The sequence below is a fragment of the Marmota monax genome, unplaced genomic scaffold, assembly GCF_021218885.2.
Source record: "Marmota monax isolate L192 unplaced genomic scaffold, Marmota_monax_Labrador192_F-V1.1 WCK01_AAM20220418_F8-fsc00107, whole genome shotgun sequence".
Classification (NCBI taxonomy): Eukaryota; Metazoa; Chordata; class Mammalia; order Rodentia; family Sciuridae; genus Marmota; species Marmota monax.
The window spans coordinates 4,917,341-4,932,606 of NW_026693761.1; the positions used below are offsets into that span (position 1 = coordinate 4,917,341).

At 40.4% G+C, this 15,266-nt stretch overlaps 1 long non-coding RNA gene across 1 annotated transcript; it reads right to left on the minus strand.

Moving 5' to 3' along the window:
• Positions 1-1,902: 1,902 nt before the first annotated feature.
• On the minus strand, positions 1,903-9,815 carry LOC124103941 (uncharacterized). The gene is made up of 4 exons (XR_006855330.1): positions 9,613-9,815; positions 9,260-9,493; positions 5,798-5,872; positions 1,903-2,071 (listed from the first exon to the last, which is right to left on the minus strand). It is a non-coding gene; the product is annotated as an uncharacterized LOC124103941 (long non-coding RNA).
• Between the last annotated feature and the right edge of the window lie 5,451 nt (positions 9,816-15,266).

A 15,266-nucleotide genomic window follows, 5' to 3' on the forward strand; every position in this document is an offset into this window, starting at 1 on the left:
CATTAGCAGGGAAATGAGACCGTGTTTTATTTTGTTTTGTTCCAAGTTATTCGTAGAATAGAAAAAAAAATGCATGGAATAGTGGACATTTAAGTATTTCTCTTCATTCTGATGACAGTGAAAGATTACCAATTAAAGTATAACCTTTACAAAAGAGTTACAAGTAATGGGCATGTCTCAAACACTCTGCATCCATAAATTTAGGAAAATGGCTCAAGAAATCATAGCTCCTCACTTACAAATTTGAGATTCGTTCTATTTGGCTACATAGCCTGTGCCATTTGCATACATCCACTGTTAGTTCTCAATTATCTACTGATAATAAAATCAGAACCTATTTTCTTGTATGTTGGTGGGGCATAAATAACTTGGCTGAGGTAGAGGGTTTGCAACAATTTGCAATACACAGTGAGCCCTCAAAAGTGGTGGTGGTTTCTGGCAGACTCTGCCATGCTGCCTTCAATGAACATGCCCAGGTGAGCATCAGAAGTGCACCAGCGCTGCTCCTGTCATGCTGACTCTCTCCTGTAGAGACAGGCCAGCAACAAAGCTCCCAGCAGCAAATGACAGTGAGAGTAAAAGAACTTGGTACCACTACTTAGAAATAAATACTGACAAGCCCAGCAATGATTACCACAAAGAGGAAACCAAAAAAAAATAATAATATCATTTAGAAAACACCAGTTTTTGGAACTATTTTCATCTCTTTTTTATACATGAGAAAATGAAGTCTATAGGAGCAAAGACCTGGATTAAGGTCACAGAGCTCACTAAGGTAGAAGGGTGAAGATTCATAGCTTGGCAGAGTCCCCTCTTGGGCTTCACCAGAATCCTTCCTTAGAGTTTGACAACAGGGTGTGGAGGTGGGGCACTTTCAAAGCCAGGCATAGTTTACTGTATATCTTTAGTCACAACACAGAAGTTGAGAGATAGAATGAGGTAAAAAACTGAGGGAACACTTTCTTGCACTGTGCACTCAATAATTTTTTTATATTTTAAATTTTATGATGATGAAGTCATATATACATGGACTCCTCAATTGAAAAGGTATTTGCATTCAGTTTAGACGTCAAAGAGATTTTTATTTTGGTATTTTTCTTCCACACATAGAGCATGAGAAGGGTTTCCTGCTTAATGCTGGAGGAGTGATAATACAAGCTTGCTTTCTTTTCTTTCTTTCCTTCTTTTTATTTATTTTTCTACTAAGTATGTTAGCTACTTTGTACCAAACTAGTAGACATAGTGATATCTTATTTATATAACTTGAATTTATTATGAAAATAGTATTCTCATGATTTAGCAGACATTTACGGATATAGGATGGAGAACTGGAGTCCAGAAAAGACTGGGTGCATACATATCCCATAATGGGTGATGCTCAAGGGGCAATATAGGGCCAAGGGCCCAACATCTTCCCTAGAATTTAGCACATCCGCTTGCCATGAGGAGTAGCTTATTTGGTCAATTCCTGCACCCTCCTTCCATGGATGAGGCATTGGAAGAAGGCAATTTTTACCTAAGCTTCCACTTGCTGACTCTACTGCCACAAGAAGAATCCTTGGTACAAGAAATTGGAAGCTGAAAACAAGAGTAGGCTCCCTGTATCAGGTTTTCAATACTTTGATAGTAAATCCAGAGTCTTTCATCTTGGAAAATCTTTTGCAAAATATTTTATATGTGCATTCTTTAAGGAAGGCAGTGAAATTCTTAAATAATGCATCTCCAATAATAGTTTCCTGTAGATATAATTGTGGGTAACTAGCATTAGTGACAGATTTAAAATTCTCCAATTAGTGCATTAAAAAAGAAAAAGGAGCCATTTAAAATTAGTTTTAATATTATTGCTTTATAGTGCAATATGTCCAAAATAGAATCACACCAACATTCAATCAATAGAAAGGTTTTTGAGTTATTTTACATGCAAGATCTTATCCTTGACATAAGGGTTTAATAGAGAGTACTGATATGGGGCTCTTCTAAGAATTCCAAAGCTGGGAACAAGGGTAGCGTCCACGTCTCAGCTTTTCCACAATTCAGCAGGAAATTCAGAGTCTTTCATCCTTGAAATGTTCTGCAAAATATTTTGTTCATGCCTTCTTCAGAAGAGGCATAATGGTTATTTGTTACTCTAAATCTTAAAATATGGTTTGTATTTTAGAACTATAGCCCATATCAGCTTGAACCATTGCAGTAGTACTGTTTCAAGGGGTCATCAACCACATGGAGCCACTGGCACCTGGATTGATCAGTACAGATTGTTGTTCAAATAGGGCATAAACTATGAACTGGGAACTTTCTAACAGCTCCCTTCCAAATAGATTGCTCCCTGAGTCTGCACCAGGCTAAGAACTCCCCTCCTTACCCTTTTCCTCTTAGCTGTAGTGGAAGTAGAATATCTGGAGCATCAGGGAGATCCTATGCTGCTAAGGGACAGGGGGAGGAGCTTTTGTACTTAAATGCCACACAGAAATCAAAGGGGCAAAAAACCCAAGAACATGTCCAAGGCTTGGCCAGAGCAGGTAGTAAGATGATTTTTTATGTAGGGGCTGTGGCATTTTTCAGGATTCCATTGGCCCCAGGCTCCACAGTAGTAGACGCCCTCACAGCCTTTCTCCAGCTTCACCAACAGGGAACAGCTATGACATACTTAGCATTCAGGTTGCTATTTTAATCCACTTTCAGGACTGGTGAATATATTCTGCTGAAGGAGTCTATGGTAGGCCTGGTCCTCCTGTCCTGATACCAGTGGATGTAGATGACCATGGTGTGGACCAAGCACCTCAGAAAGACCAAGTTTCCCTTGTGTGCTAGGACCTGGGCTGGCTGCTGCAGCATGAAGAGTGACTGCGAGGGAGAGAGCAGAGAAGCAGGGGCAGGCCTATTGCTGGAAAGCTCTGTAGACACCACCCTGCAAGAAGGTGGAGGTCTTACCTGGAAACAGTAAGTCCCAAAAGACAGTTAGGCCACCTAGCATGACTCCATTTCCTGACCAGGGGGACAGGAACCCAGGGTCACCCCTGGTCTCAAACTGATGCCATAAGCCACAACATGGTGTGTGGTTGAGTCCAGGTGAGATCCTGACCAATTCTCTGGTGCAAGGATTTAATTGGTAAGAGAAATAAGATAGGTAATAAGAGGCCCCAGAGAGAGGAGATAGATACACAAATCTATCCACAAGATGAAGGGAGGGATTATGCATGGTTAGAGTACTGATAAATATTTTATGAATGTTCCTAGACTATAGCACCAATAGTGAAAAATGCTGGTGGGACACCTCCTGCATTCCTACACCCCCTGGTTGTGCAGGGGCTTGGGCTGTGCCATTATTAGCTTATGGTCTTTCCTCTATTTGATTCTGAAAATAGCCTAGTGGGATAAATATCAATATCCTCAGTTTAGAAATGTTAAAGGCCAGCTGTTATTTTCGGTAACTTGTCAGAGACTGAACACCGAGCAGAAATGAAGCTTGGGAGATAAAGGCAAGTATTCCTGTAGAACTACCCTGTCTTTGTTAAGACACTCTACAGGAATACAACTATGTATGTGCTGCTTGCTTTGGGGCAAGGACAAGCACTGAAAAGCTGTCCCTGACAAAAATGCATACTCTATCTGATCTGAATAGGAGCATGTCATTCTGTGGTTTTGTCAGAGACTTTCAGTGTCCTGAAATGACAAAAGAGTTGTTTGCTCTTGGACAAGTTATTTTGCCTCTTTTATCCCCTCTGTGAGAAGGGATGCCAGGGAGTTGCTTTGTGTGTCAGTGGAATCCTGTAAGCAAAGTGTGTAATATAGTCATAAATACATAAAAAAAACTCTCAAGAAATGTGGGTTATGATAGTTTAACCTTGAAATTGGACAGGTTGCAGTAGGTGATCTCTGGGGACCACATGCAGTGGAAATTTTAGTGTATTATATGTTTTAGCTAATCAGGTGGTGTGTGTGTGTGTGTGTGTGTGTGTGTGTATTCCAAGTAGCAGAGACCTAAATAAGACCAGTGCATAGGTAGGACATAAAGGTAGGACCAGGAGGTTACTAGGACATCAGAAATGGAGAAGAGAGGGTTTGGGGAAGCACAGGTCAAGGAACATGTGAAATGATGCTTGAGAGACACACTTAGCCTTTACTCCATGGAAACTGCTGGTTCATGTTCAGTTATGCTAGTGGCTCCAAGGACCTTGTAAGTAATCAGGAAGACAGCCACAAGGAGAAGGCAGTGGACCTGGTAGGAAGGGGTTTGGCTCTGAAAAGCAGTTGTGGGTCCTTGGGTTCTCATGACCAGACTCAGCACCTGAGGTAGCACCTGAGTGCCAGGCTTGCACACAGCATCTGAGGTTCATTTTCCAATGTCTCCAAAGGCAGCTTTTGGTTGTGCTGGGTTAATGACTTGGTGGTGACATATAAAGGTAATGGAATTTTTTGATAAAAGAATATTCTGGCACTACCATTTACATCTTCTATAGACATCAAGCCCAAATGAGGTATTAGATATTGACAGACGTGTCAACATTGGCAGAGAGAAATAATCAGTAGAAAGAGATACAATACAGATGGTGGGCGATGGGGTAGTGAAATAATGGCTTTTTTTTTTTTTTGCTTTCTCTTTTTGTCTCTCTCTCTTCCAGATTTCCAGCTGCAAGAAAATATTTCTTTGGGGGATAAAAATCTATGCCACCCATGGTGTTATGAAAATAAATTTTACATTTTGTTGTCAGTATATACAATTGTTTCTTTCAATTGCTATTTTCACTCTTATTAATTACTTGAGAAAATCTGCACCAAACCTGCAGCCAGTCACACATTCACTTCAAGGACATTTTTTTTCCTACATATTTTTTCCTTTCCTCCACAACTTTTCCTGGTATTCTCTCCTCCATATAGTGTAGGGCATATTCATCTAAATTAAACACATAGTTAAAAAGTATTGGGGGGCTGGGGATGTGGCTCAACTGGTAGCGTGCTCACCTGGCATGCATAAGGCACTGGCACATAAAAATAATAATAAAGATATTTTTTTAAAAAACGTATTGGGGCACCTCTCTTGGGCAGGATGAAGTCCTGGAAAAGCCAGGGTGGGCTTTCTTAGCCTTTAGCAAGGGTTTGAGAGATTCTCAGAAAGACCCTTATGGTTTCCAATAAAAGAAAACATATGGTTGAATGAGGGAACCACATGTGTTCCCAAACTGTGTCCTCCAGCTGTAGTTCCAGAGGAAACCATTCTGGTGGACCCAGACCTCAAATTGCTTGGAGAAGCCATGCAGGGGGTGAGAAGAGCAGAACAGGACACACAGACATGCTGTGTGAAGATCTGGATGCTAAGTGTGGGACCTTGTTGACTGACCCCTGTAACCTGCTCTTGAGATTCTAATTGTCCTATGTGCGTGCCCAGGCTGAATGGTGAAGTTGTCTTTTTTATATAAATGGAGTCTTTTGTCCCTTTTGGGAAACATGTTTTGTTGTTGCCGTGCTAGAGCACCTAAAACAGTGGAGCATACCTCAAATGTTGGTCCTGTCAACCATCCTCCTTATTGACCCTTGCCATTTTGCTACTCTGCCTGCCTCTTTCCCCTACCTCACACCTTCTAGAACTTCTGCTTTTCATTTTAGGAAGAACTTCCATAACATTTTCCATAATGATACACAATTTACACTACTACCAACAATGCCTAACAATTTCCTTTTCTTCACGTTCTTAAAAGCACCATTGGTCTTCTGATTTTTAGTTAATACCTTTCATAAGAGATGTGAGATAGGCAACACATTTAAAAAAAATTGTAGGTCATGCAGTATAAATTCCCACCTGGCTAAGGAGTCACTAAAGCTTGAAACTTGAAGATAGAGGGAGGTCTTGTTCCAGGGGTCTCTCTGCCACTCACTGTAAAGAGAAAACAAATGCTGGTTATTCCTTCCATGTCACACAGGAGGAGCAGCTTAGGCAGGATTGGAATACCCACTCTGTTATGGTAAGATACGAGGTGTCCCCCAAAAGCTCATGAGTGAGACAATGCAAGACACGAGAGGTAAAATGGTTGGGCTATGAGAGCCTTAACCTAATAGGGATTAACTGGGTGGTGACTATATACAGGAAGGTGTGGATGGGGGAGGAGGGTCATTAGGATCATGCCTCTGGGGTTTATATTTTGTCTATGGTGAGGGGAACTCTCTCACTCTCTCCCTCCCTCACATTCTCTCTCCCATTCTGCTTCATGGTATTCATGTCCTGAGCCACTTTCCTCTATCACACTATTCTGCAATGATGTTCTGCCATGCTTTGGACCCAGAGCAATGAAGCTGACTGGCTGTGGACTGACATGACTGAAAAAAGTTTATTTGGGGGCTTTCTTAAGAGCCTCCAAATAAAAGTTTCCTCTTCTAAAATTGTGCTTGTCAGGTCTTTTGGTCACAACAAGGAAAAAGCTAACTAAAACAATCACTAATTGTATTTATAACCTATTTTTAAAACTTGTTTATTTTTGTATATGCTTCATAATATACACAAAGCATTTCTAATTTTGCATGTGTAATATATATTGGGGGTTTATTCATTGGAAAAATGAGGTGAAGAGATTTTTGAAAAGCCAGAACAGCAAAACAAGCTGCCTATCAAAAAGTCACAATGATTATAATGCTACAGAAATAAAAACACTTTGCTCTTGGCAAAGGGATACACAAATTAGGGACTCAGTGCACTTGTCAAATTGAAGGTATTCATATACAGTGACTATCCCTCTGGCTGCATCCTGAGCAAAGGTGGACAATTGACAAGTAGACATTCTCAGTGGAAAGGAGAAAGCAGCAAGGGCTGTATTAGCACATGGCATCATCAAGGTGGTGCTGATTGCAAGTCACTTTTAATGAGTTTCAGCAGTTATAGTTATTTAAAAGTGTACATTTCCAGTTTCCATTCCTAGATTTAGACTCATTGTGTTGGGTGCCAACTCCACTTTTTTTATTAAAAGCATCCCAGTTGCTTCTTATGCAGGTGGTCATCTTCCAAAACCTCTAGCAAACACAATCAAGTATTAGAAATATTTCCATTAAAGTTAGGAAAAAGAAAGAGATGTTTATGATCATGAATGACATTTGCATAGTCTGGAGAATCTCAACTTGAATGATTCTGTAATGTAGGAAGAATTTAGCACTTGAAATGAGAACATGGAAAATAATCACAGAAATTATAGCATTTCTATATCATAGCAATAAAGAGTGAGAAGTACATAACACAATTTTACCATGCACAAAGCAATAAGTACTGTAAGATACCTAAGAATGAAGCTAGCAATACCAATTCCAGATCTTTTGAGGGAAAGTGGAAGAACTTTACAAAGAAACTCAAACTGAAATATGAATAAGTAACAAGGCACACAAACCTATGCAGGAAATGGTCACTGTATGACATAAATGGGTCTGAAACACCTGGATCTTTCCTTTTGAGATGAAGACTAAGACAAGGATGCCTGTCCACTGCACTTCTATTAAATATTGCGCCAGAAGTCTCAACCAGGGCATTAAGAATGCAAAATTAATAAAAGTTAGGGATGTTGAGTAGATATAAAACTGCCTTTAGTTACAGTTAACATGAATATATACACAGAAAAATTAAAGAATCAATCAAAAAATAAAAATTAATAAGACAATTCAGCAAATCTATACATACCTTTCAGAATCTATTGCAATTTTCTATACCATTAACAAAAGAAATTTTGGAACATGAAATTTAAAATTTCTACAAACCTATTTCCCTTCATAGTCATAGCCAAACCCTCCAGGTTTGCCATATCTCCTTGTTCATTTTCTGGATTAATTTTATAACACTAAACATGGCTAAATAGTCAGTGATCACACTTTCCTAGTATGATTCTTTTTATTTAAATATACACTATTCTTTACATGGTTGTTCATCAATGGTATTGTCAGTTACTATTACTGAGAAAAATGATAATTTGATGGAAACTCTCGTTAATGTCTTGGCTATGTTCAGAAAAGAGGATAGATGTGGATAAAAGGTTTAGCTTGGTTCTTTTTGAAGAGAATAGGTTAACTGTAGGCTGAATTTCAACATGAGGTACATTAAACAAAATATTCAGGAGGCTGTTATACAGATGAAGCTTGTGCTTGTGTACTAGGAGATTAACATATTAATCCAAAATGAAGTCACTTTGCAAAGAATCCCTGTCATTAAACCTAAGCTGCTTAATTGTAAGATGGAAACTTCCAAGAAATCAGGAAACAATAGCCAAAGACTCAAGCCAGATCATGAACAATATCAAAATAAACAGATTAATAGGAGATTCACATCAACTAAACATATGGGCCCAGTCAACAGTTACAGGCATGGTAAAGAAGTCATTAGTATTTAAATCACACAGACAAGGAAAGAAACCTGAGGTCACCAATCTGCGCCTTGCACTATCTTGCTGCATCTTTGTTCCAACTTAGGCTGTCATGCAGCCACCACCACTTGTCACACCTAGCAGAGCTCAGTCTGTGTTGGTTCATGAATCACTAACAATAGCCAAGTAGCTTTTTGCAATTCAATTTTTTTGAAGTTATGACTTCTGACATGTGTAAGTAGGTACAAAAGGTAGCCTATTCACCTTTTCCTAAATTCTCACTTATACCAGCAGTAAATGGTTGGTTATGGTGAAAGAAATATTTATTTGTTTAAAAAATAATTATGAATACATGCATGAGGTCTTCATGAAGCCCAAATATTTTATTCTATAATTTCTCATGATCCTGAGTACTGAAGCAGAGTCATACCCAGGTATTATCTCTAGATCATGGTTAGATAAATGACACCATACAACTAGCCTTCCATAAAGCTTTGCTAAATTTCACCTGTAACTGATCAACCCTTAATGATCTTGTGTTCCTAGCCAGCACATTGAATGTGCCTCCACCAGGCCCTTGTAGAGCTGAGAGAATGATGCTGTCAGCCAGGATGCTTGGCCAAGGGGAAAGATAGCAGTTCAGGAGGTTGGTCTTGGGGATCAGGTGGGCACAATGGCCAGGTGTTGAGGGGAGGGTGGGATACATATAGGGTGGGATTTAGGGTGCAGGCTCATTATTTCACTTTGTTCAGAGTATAGTGAGGTCAGAGCAGGAAGTGAGATGGGGGCTAGTCTAAGTGGTATACCCAGAACAGACACAGCACAATTTTGAGCATAGACAAGGGCCAGTCTAAACCACTGTGCCATCCAGTAGGCACAGTAATACACAGCAGAGTCACTTCCTTCTAGATTTCTTACTATAAACTTACATCTTCTATCTTTGCCTTTATCAGCCTCATATTTCCTTGAATTTATTCCTGAGTCCAACTTAAAATTGAAAATATCATAGTAGAGAATTCGTCTTGGGGACTTCCCCTCCTTGAATTGGTACCAGTGGATATATTTATTTGCTTCACGAAATTCACAGATGATTATTACATATGATCCAGGTGACCTGATGACTGACCTTATTCTGCCTTCCAGACTGGAAGATGTTTGACTGCCTGCACGGATAACAACAACAACAACAAAAAATTAATGAGTAAGGGGGATGTGAGTTCTTTACTATGGCTTGCCTATGGGGGAAAACTACATTACATGAGCATCATTGCTACATACTTACCAGGAGGCAGGATGGCTAGAAGAAGTAGGGCTAGAGCCCACAGCATTCCTTCTTCCCAGGGGCTTAGAAAGAAAAGGACCAGACAATAAGAGGAGAAGAAAAGCCTCCCAACACTCCAAGTCCGCTCAAAATGGAAGTGATACCTCCAACAGTGACTTAGAGCTGATCCTCCTGACTGAATCAGAGGCAAGGAGAAGTAACTAAGGAGCTTCCTGAGAAGAAAACCCAGCTGTTTACCCAGAAAGGGTTGTGCTGGGAGGAGCCCCTGCCTCTCTGCTTCTGCCCCTCTCTCTAGTGCCACCTTTTGGCCCCTGAGGGCAGGCCCTTTGCAGAGGAGGAGAAGCCAGGAGTCTGGAGAGCTCAGAGGTGAAGAAGGTTAGCACAAGCATAGTGGGAGGCAGAACCCTGGATGAAAATGCCTGTCTTCTGGAACTTCAGGTCTCTGAATTTTAGAGTTGCTGCTGCTGCCATGATTGTGTCTTGAGATGAAACTTCTTTATTATGGCCTATACCACCTACTTACATCTGTATATTGACTTTGAGGCGACCACCAACTGCAAATCAGATAAACCTTGGATCTACTTTATTAAAAGAGACTAGGGATGTTGGCTGCAAATGACACTACTCCAACACAAATGGATGTGTGTCAGAAGTGGGGGTCAGGGGACGGACATTATGCTGCCACAGGAGCAGCTCTGAAAGAACAGGACACTATGTCACATGCAGGATGACTTTGCAGGGCCCAGCATGCTCCATTGCCAGTCGGTTTATATCTTGATCCTTCCTCTCTTCAGTGAGACTGAATCTGATCTGTCAATTAATAATTGAAGGAAAGTTACAGGCTGGATCCTATTGGAAAAGACTGTTTGATATGTTAAAATAACACATCTTTATGTGTCCCAGGAGTTGTTGAATATATACTGAAAACTTCTGCTGATACCACACTGCAAGAAGGTAGGAGACTTACCTGGAAACAGTAAGTCCCACAAGACAGTGAGGCAACCTCGTGTGGCTCCATGTCCTGATCAGGCGGACGGGAGCCCAGGGTGACCCCTGGTCTCAAACTGCTGCCATGAGCCATAACATGACAGGTGGTTGAGGTCAGGTGAGATCTTGAGCCAATTCTCTGAGGCGAGAATTTAATTTGTAAGAGAAATAAAAGTGGGAAGAAGAGGCCTCAGAGAGAGGAGATAGATACACAAATCTATCCACAAGATGAAGGGAGGAAGGATGCATGGCTATATTTCTGAGAAATGTTTTATGAATATTCCTAGACTAATAGCACCAATAGTGAGAAATGCTAGTGGGACACCTCCTGCACTCACCCTCTCTGGTTGTTCATGGCTTGAGCAGGGCCATTATCAGCTTATGGTCTTTTCTCTATTAGTTTCTAAAAATAGCCTGGATCTTTCTCTTTGAGATGAAGACTAAGAAAAGAATTCAAGTCACTTCTCTCCTATTAAATATTGCACCAGAAGTCTCAACCAGGACATTAAGAATGCAAAATTAATAGAAGTTAGGAATGTAGAGTAGATATAAAACTGCCTTTAGTTATAGTTAATATGAATACATACACAGAATAATTAAAGAATCAATAAATAAAATAAAAATTGTTAAGACAAATCAGCAAGACTATTAGAGTAAAATTCACACCCTTTCAGAATCTATTGCATTTCTCTCTACCATTAACAAAAGAAATTTGAGAACATGAAATTTAAACTTTACTACAAAATTTATTTTCTACAAACTTATGTCTCTTGATAGTCACAGCCAAGCCCTCCAGCACTTTGATGTCTTCCTGTTCAGTTTCCTCTTATCTGGATTAATTTTACAACACTAACGTGGTTGAATAGGCTGCAATTGCACTTTCCTGCATGACTTTTTGATTTAAAAATACAATATCCTTATATGGTTGTTCATCAAAGAGATTTTAGTTTTATTTATTGAGGAAAATGATAATTTAATAGAAACTTTTAATGGCCTGTGTCCACAAAAGAGGGTAGAAGTGGATAGAAAGTTTAGATTTGTTCTTTGAGAAGAGAACAGATTGTATGCTAAATTCAATGAGAAGTATGTAAGCAAAATTCATGGAAGGCCAACTATAGAGATGGAGCTTGTGTTTGTGTACTAGGAGATTAACAGAGTAACCAAAATGGAGTCACTGTGCAAAGAATCTCTGTCATTAAACCTACACTGTTGCTGGGTCTGATAGTGCATGCCTATATTCCTAGTGGCTCATGATGTTGAGGCAGGAGAATCATGAGTTCATAGCTAGCCTCAGCAACTTAGTGAGTCCCTAAGCAAATCATCAAGAGGCTGTCTAAAGAAAACACACACACACACACACACACAGAGGCTGCATAAAGAAAATATATACATATGTATGTATTTTCATATATATATGGCTGGGGATATAGCTCAGTGGTTAAGCATCCCTGAGTTCAATCCCTGGTACAAAATATACCCATAAACCAAACCACACAAAATCCCCAAAACCTAAATTATTTAATTGTAACATTGAACCTTCCAAGAAATCAAGAAATAACAGCCAAACACTCAAGCAAACCAATTTGCAAGCAATAACAAAAAAGGGGACTAACAGGAAATTCACACTAATCAGTCACAGGGGCCAAGTCAACCATTGCAGGCATGGTAAGAAAGATCTTAGGCATTAAACCACAGAGACAAAGAGAAATCTGATGTCACCAGTCTGCTCCTTGGACTATCTTGCATCCTTCTTCCTGCTCAGGCTGTCATGCAACCACCAACACTTGTCACACCTAGCAGAGTTCCTGTCTGTGTTGCAGACTGATGCCACCTATTTCATGAATCACTAACCATAGCCACCTAGATCTCTGAAACTCAATTTCTTAAAGTTATGTTCTCTGACATGTGTAAGTAGATACAAAAGGTAGCATATTTATAATAATATTTTTCCTATGCTCTCACTCATATCAATAGCACCATTGTTGGTGGTGAGGGAAATATTGATTTGTTCATTAAAATAATTATGTCTGTTGACATGAGGTCTTCATGAAGCACAAATATTTATTCTATCATTTCTTGTAATCCTGAGTAATGAATCAGTCACTCCTAGATATTATCTGTAGATCACAATTGGATAAATGACACCATGAAACTAGCCTTTCACAATGCTCTCCTAGATGTCACCTATAACGATCAACCCTAAGTGACCTTGTGTTCCTAACCCAGTGCATTGAATGCCTCCACCAGGCCCTAAGAGAGCTGAGAGAATGATACTGTCAGGCAGGATACTTAGCCAAGGATGAGAGAGAACAGTTCAGGAGGTTGGTCTTGTGGGCTGGTGGGGGCAATGTACAGATGTTGAGGGGGGAGTAGGGCAAATATAGGGTGGGAGTGAGGGTTTAGGCTCATAATTTCCCTTTGTTCAGAGTACAGTGAGGTCAGGGGCAGGAAATGCAATGGGGATTTATCTCTATTTATGTACCAGCAGCAGACATAGTAACATTTTGAGTACAGATAAAGGCAGATCTAAACCATTGTGCTAGTCCAGTAGGCACAGTAATACACAGCGGAGTCACTTTTTTCCACATTTTGTACTGCTAATTTAAATCTCCTATCTGGGACTTCAAAGCATCATATTTCCCTCAAAGGAATCCTGACTCTACCACAAGCTTGGTATTTAAAAATTTATAGTGGAGAAGCTATAGTGGGGCCTTCCCCTCCTTGAATTGGTACCAGTAGATATAGTTACTTACTTCACATAAATCACAAGTGATTGGCACATATGACCCAGGTGAACGTGTGACTGACACATTCTCCCTTCCAAACTGGAAGATGTTTGACTGCCTGGAACAGTAACAACAACAATAAAATTTAACAGCAAAGAGGTAAAGGAATTCTTTCTTATAAATAGATACTAGGGATGTTGACTGCACATGACATTACACAAACACAAATGGATTTGTGTGTGTTTGTGTGTGTGTGTGGGTGGGTGGTCAGTGCAGGGACATGAAGTGACCACAGGAGAAGCTCTGAAAGCACAGGGCCCTAGGTCACATGCAGAACGACTTTGCAGGTCCCAGCATGCTCCATTGTCAGTCAGTTCATATCATGATCTTCCTTGGTTCAGGGAGACTGAATTTGAATTGTCAATTAATAACTAAAAGAAAGTCATGTTCTGTAAACTAATAGAAAGGGTGCTTAGTGTGTTGAAATAACCCCTCTTTCATAAGGGAAATGCCTTTTATGTCTCAGTAGTAGAGTTGAATATACACCAGTCTACAGAAGAGCCCAATGTTGGGTTACTAATTTTATCTAAGAAGGAGCATTTCTCAGATATGCAGGGATAAACCAGTAGAACAGAGCTCAATCTCATACGAAAAATGGAATGTTTGTTCTCTCAAAGGCTGACAGTGAGTACAGAAAAAGTAGAATGACTGTATGTTTAGAATATATTGTGAAAGTGGACTGCCAAAATCTACACTACTCCTGGTACTGGACAGATTGAGTCCAAGTCTGAGCACCTACTGGCAACATGGATGGGAAGGGTAGCCGTTTTTATGCTCACATTAGCCTACATTCCTCTTCTTCCAGACTCCAGTCACCTACTTACGTGATGTAAATGTTCTATGTAAAACCTCACTTCGGCTGAATCTGATGTCATGTTTTCTCTGAAGAGATACTACTCTGATACTGTGAACGTCTTTCTTCTCCTGAAGCACTTTGGTATCATCCATAGCTAGGTATACATATGCTAATTGTCTCAGGGACATATGTTTTCCTCCTGTGTCTATAATAAGAAAATGAACCCAAAGGTACCAGAATCCTTAAATCGAAAACCTAATAAAAGTTAGACATTAGGCATTATCTTGGGGCTTCAGGTGTCCTCTGCTCTTTCTTTTAGAGCAGTGTCAGAAGGGGTGGGGTGTAGCTCAAGGATAGCTTGCACAGGTAGTATCTTCAAGCTCTGCATTGAAACTCAGCACCACAATAGCAAAAGAAAAAAAAGAAAGAAAGAAAGAAAAAAAAAACAGAACAGTATCTGGGGAGTGGAGAGAAGGTGTTTGGAGTGTAAACAATCTTGAGCATCAGATTCCCAAACCTCTCCCACAGAGGGTAACAATTTTTGCATAACCAACACAGAGAGCCCAGCATACCACAACAGGGAGAGCAGGTCCAATCCATGCCTCACCTGTGTAAAGATAGGTGTTTCCTTTCAAAAAGCTGTGGGCTTTTTGAAAGTGAGCAAAGTTGGTTGTGGTTTAACTGCCCTCACCTTCTGTTCTAACACCCTACCATCCCTGTACTGCCCTAACCAGTAGGGGCCGGTTTGACTATGAGCCTTTTCCAAGAATCAACCACATTTCACAGATCACAAAAACTAAAGAAACTAAAGAAAATACAACACATCAGCTACACCAGTACCTTCCACCTCTGTGTCCTCCACCACCAGAGCTCTCCCTCTCTGCATTGCTCAAGCTCAAGGCTGCTCAGGTGTATTGTGGGAAGGATGAGGGTCAGAGGTGAAAGTGGCGGTGGTGGGGGGCGGGGACCTGCCTAGTCCCAGCCAGAGATGTCAGCCCCACAAAGCTCTCAGTGATCCAAGTATTCCTGCCTTTGTGTCTGCTTTCCCGGGGCAGGGAGAGTCTGGCCACTGCAGGAGCATCAAG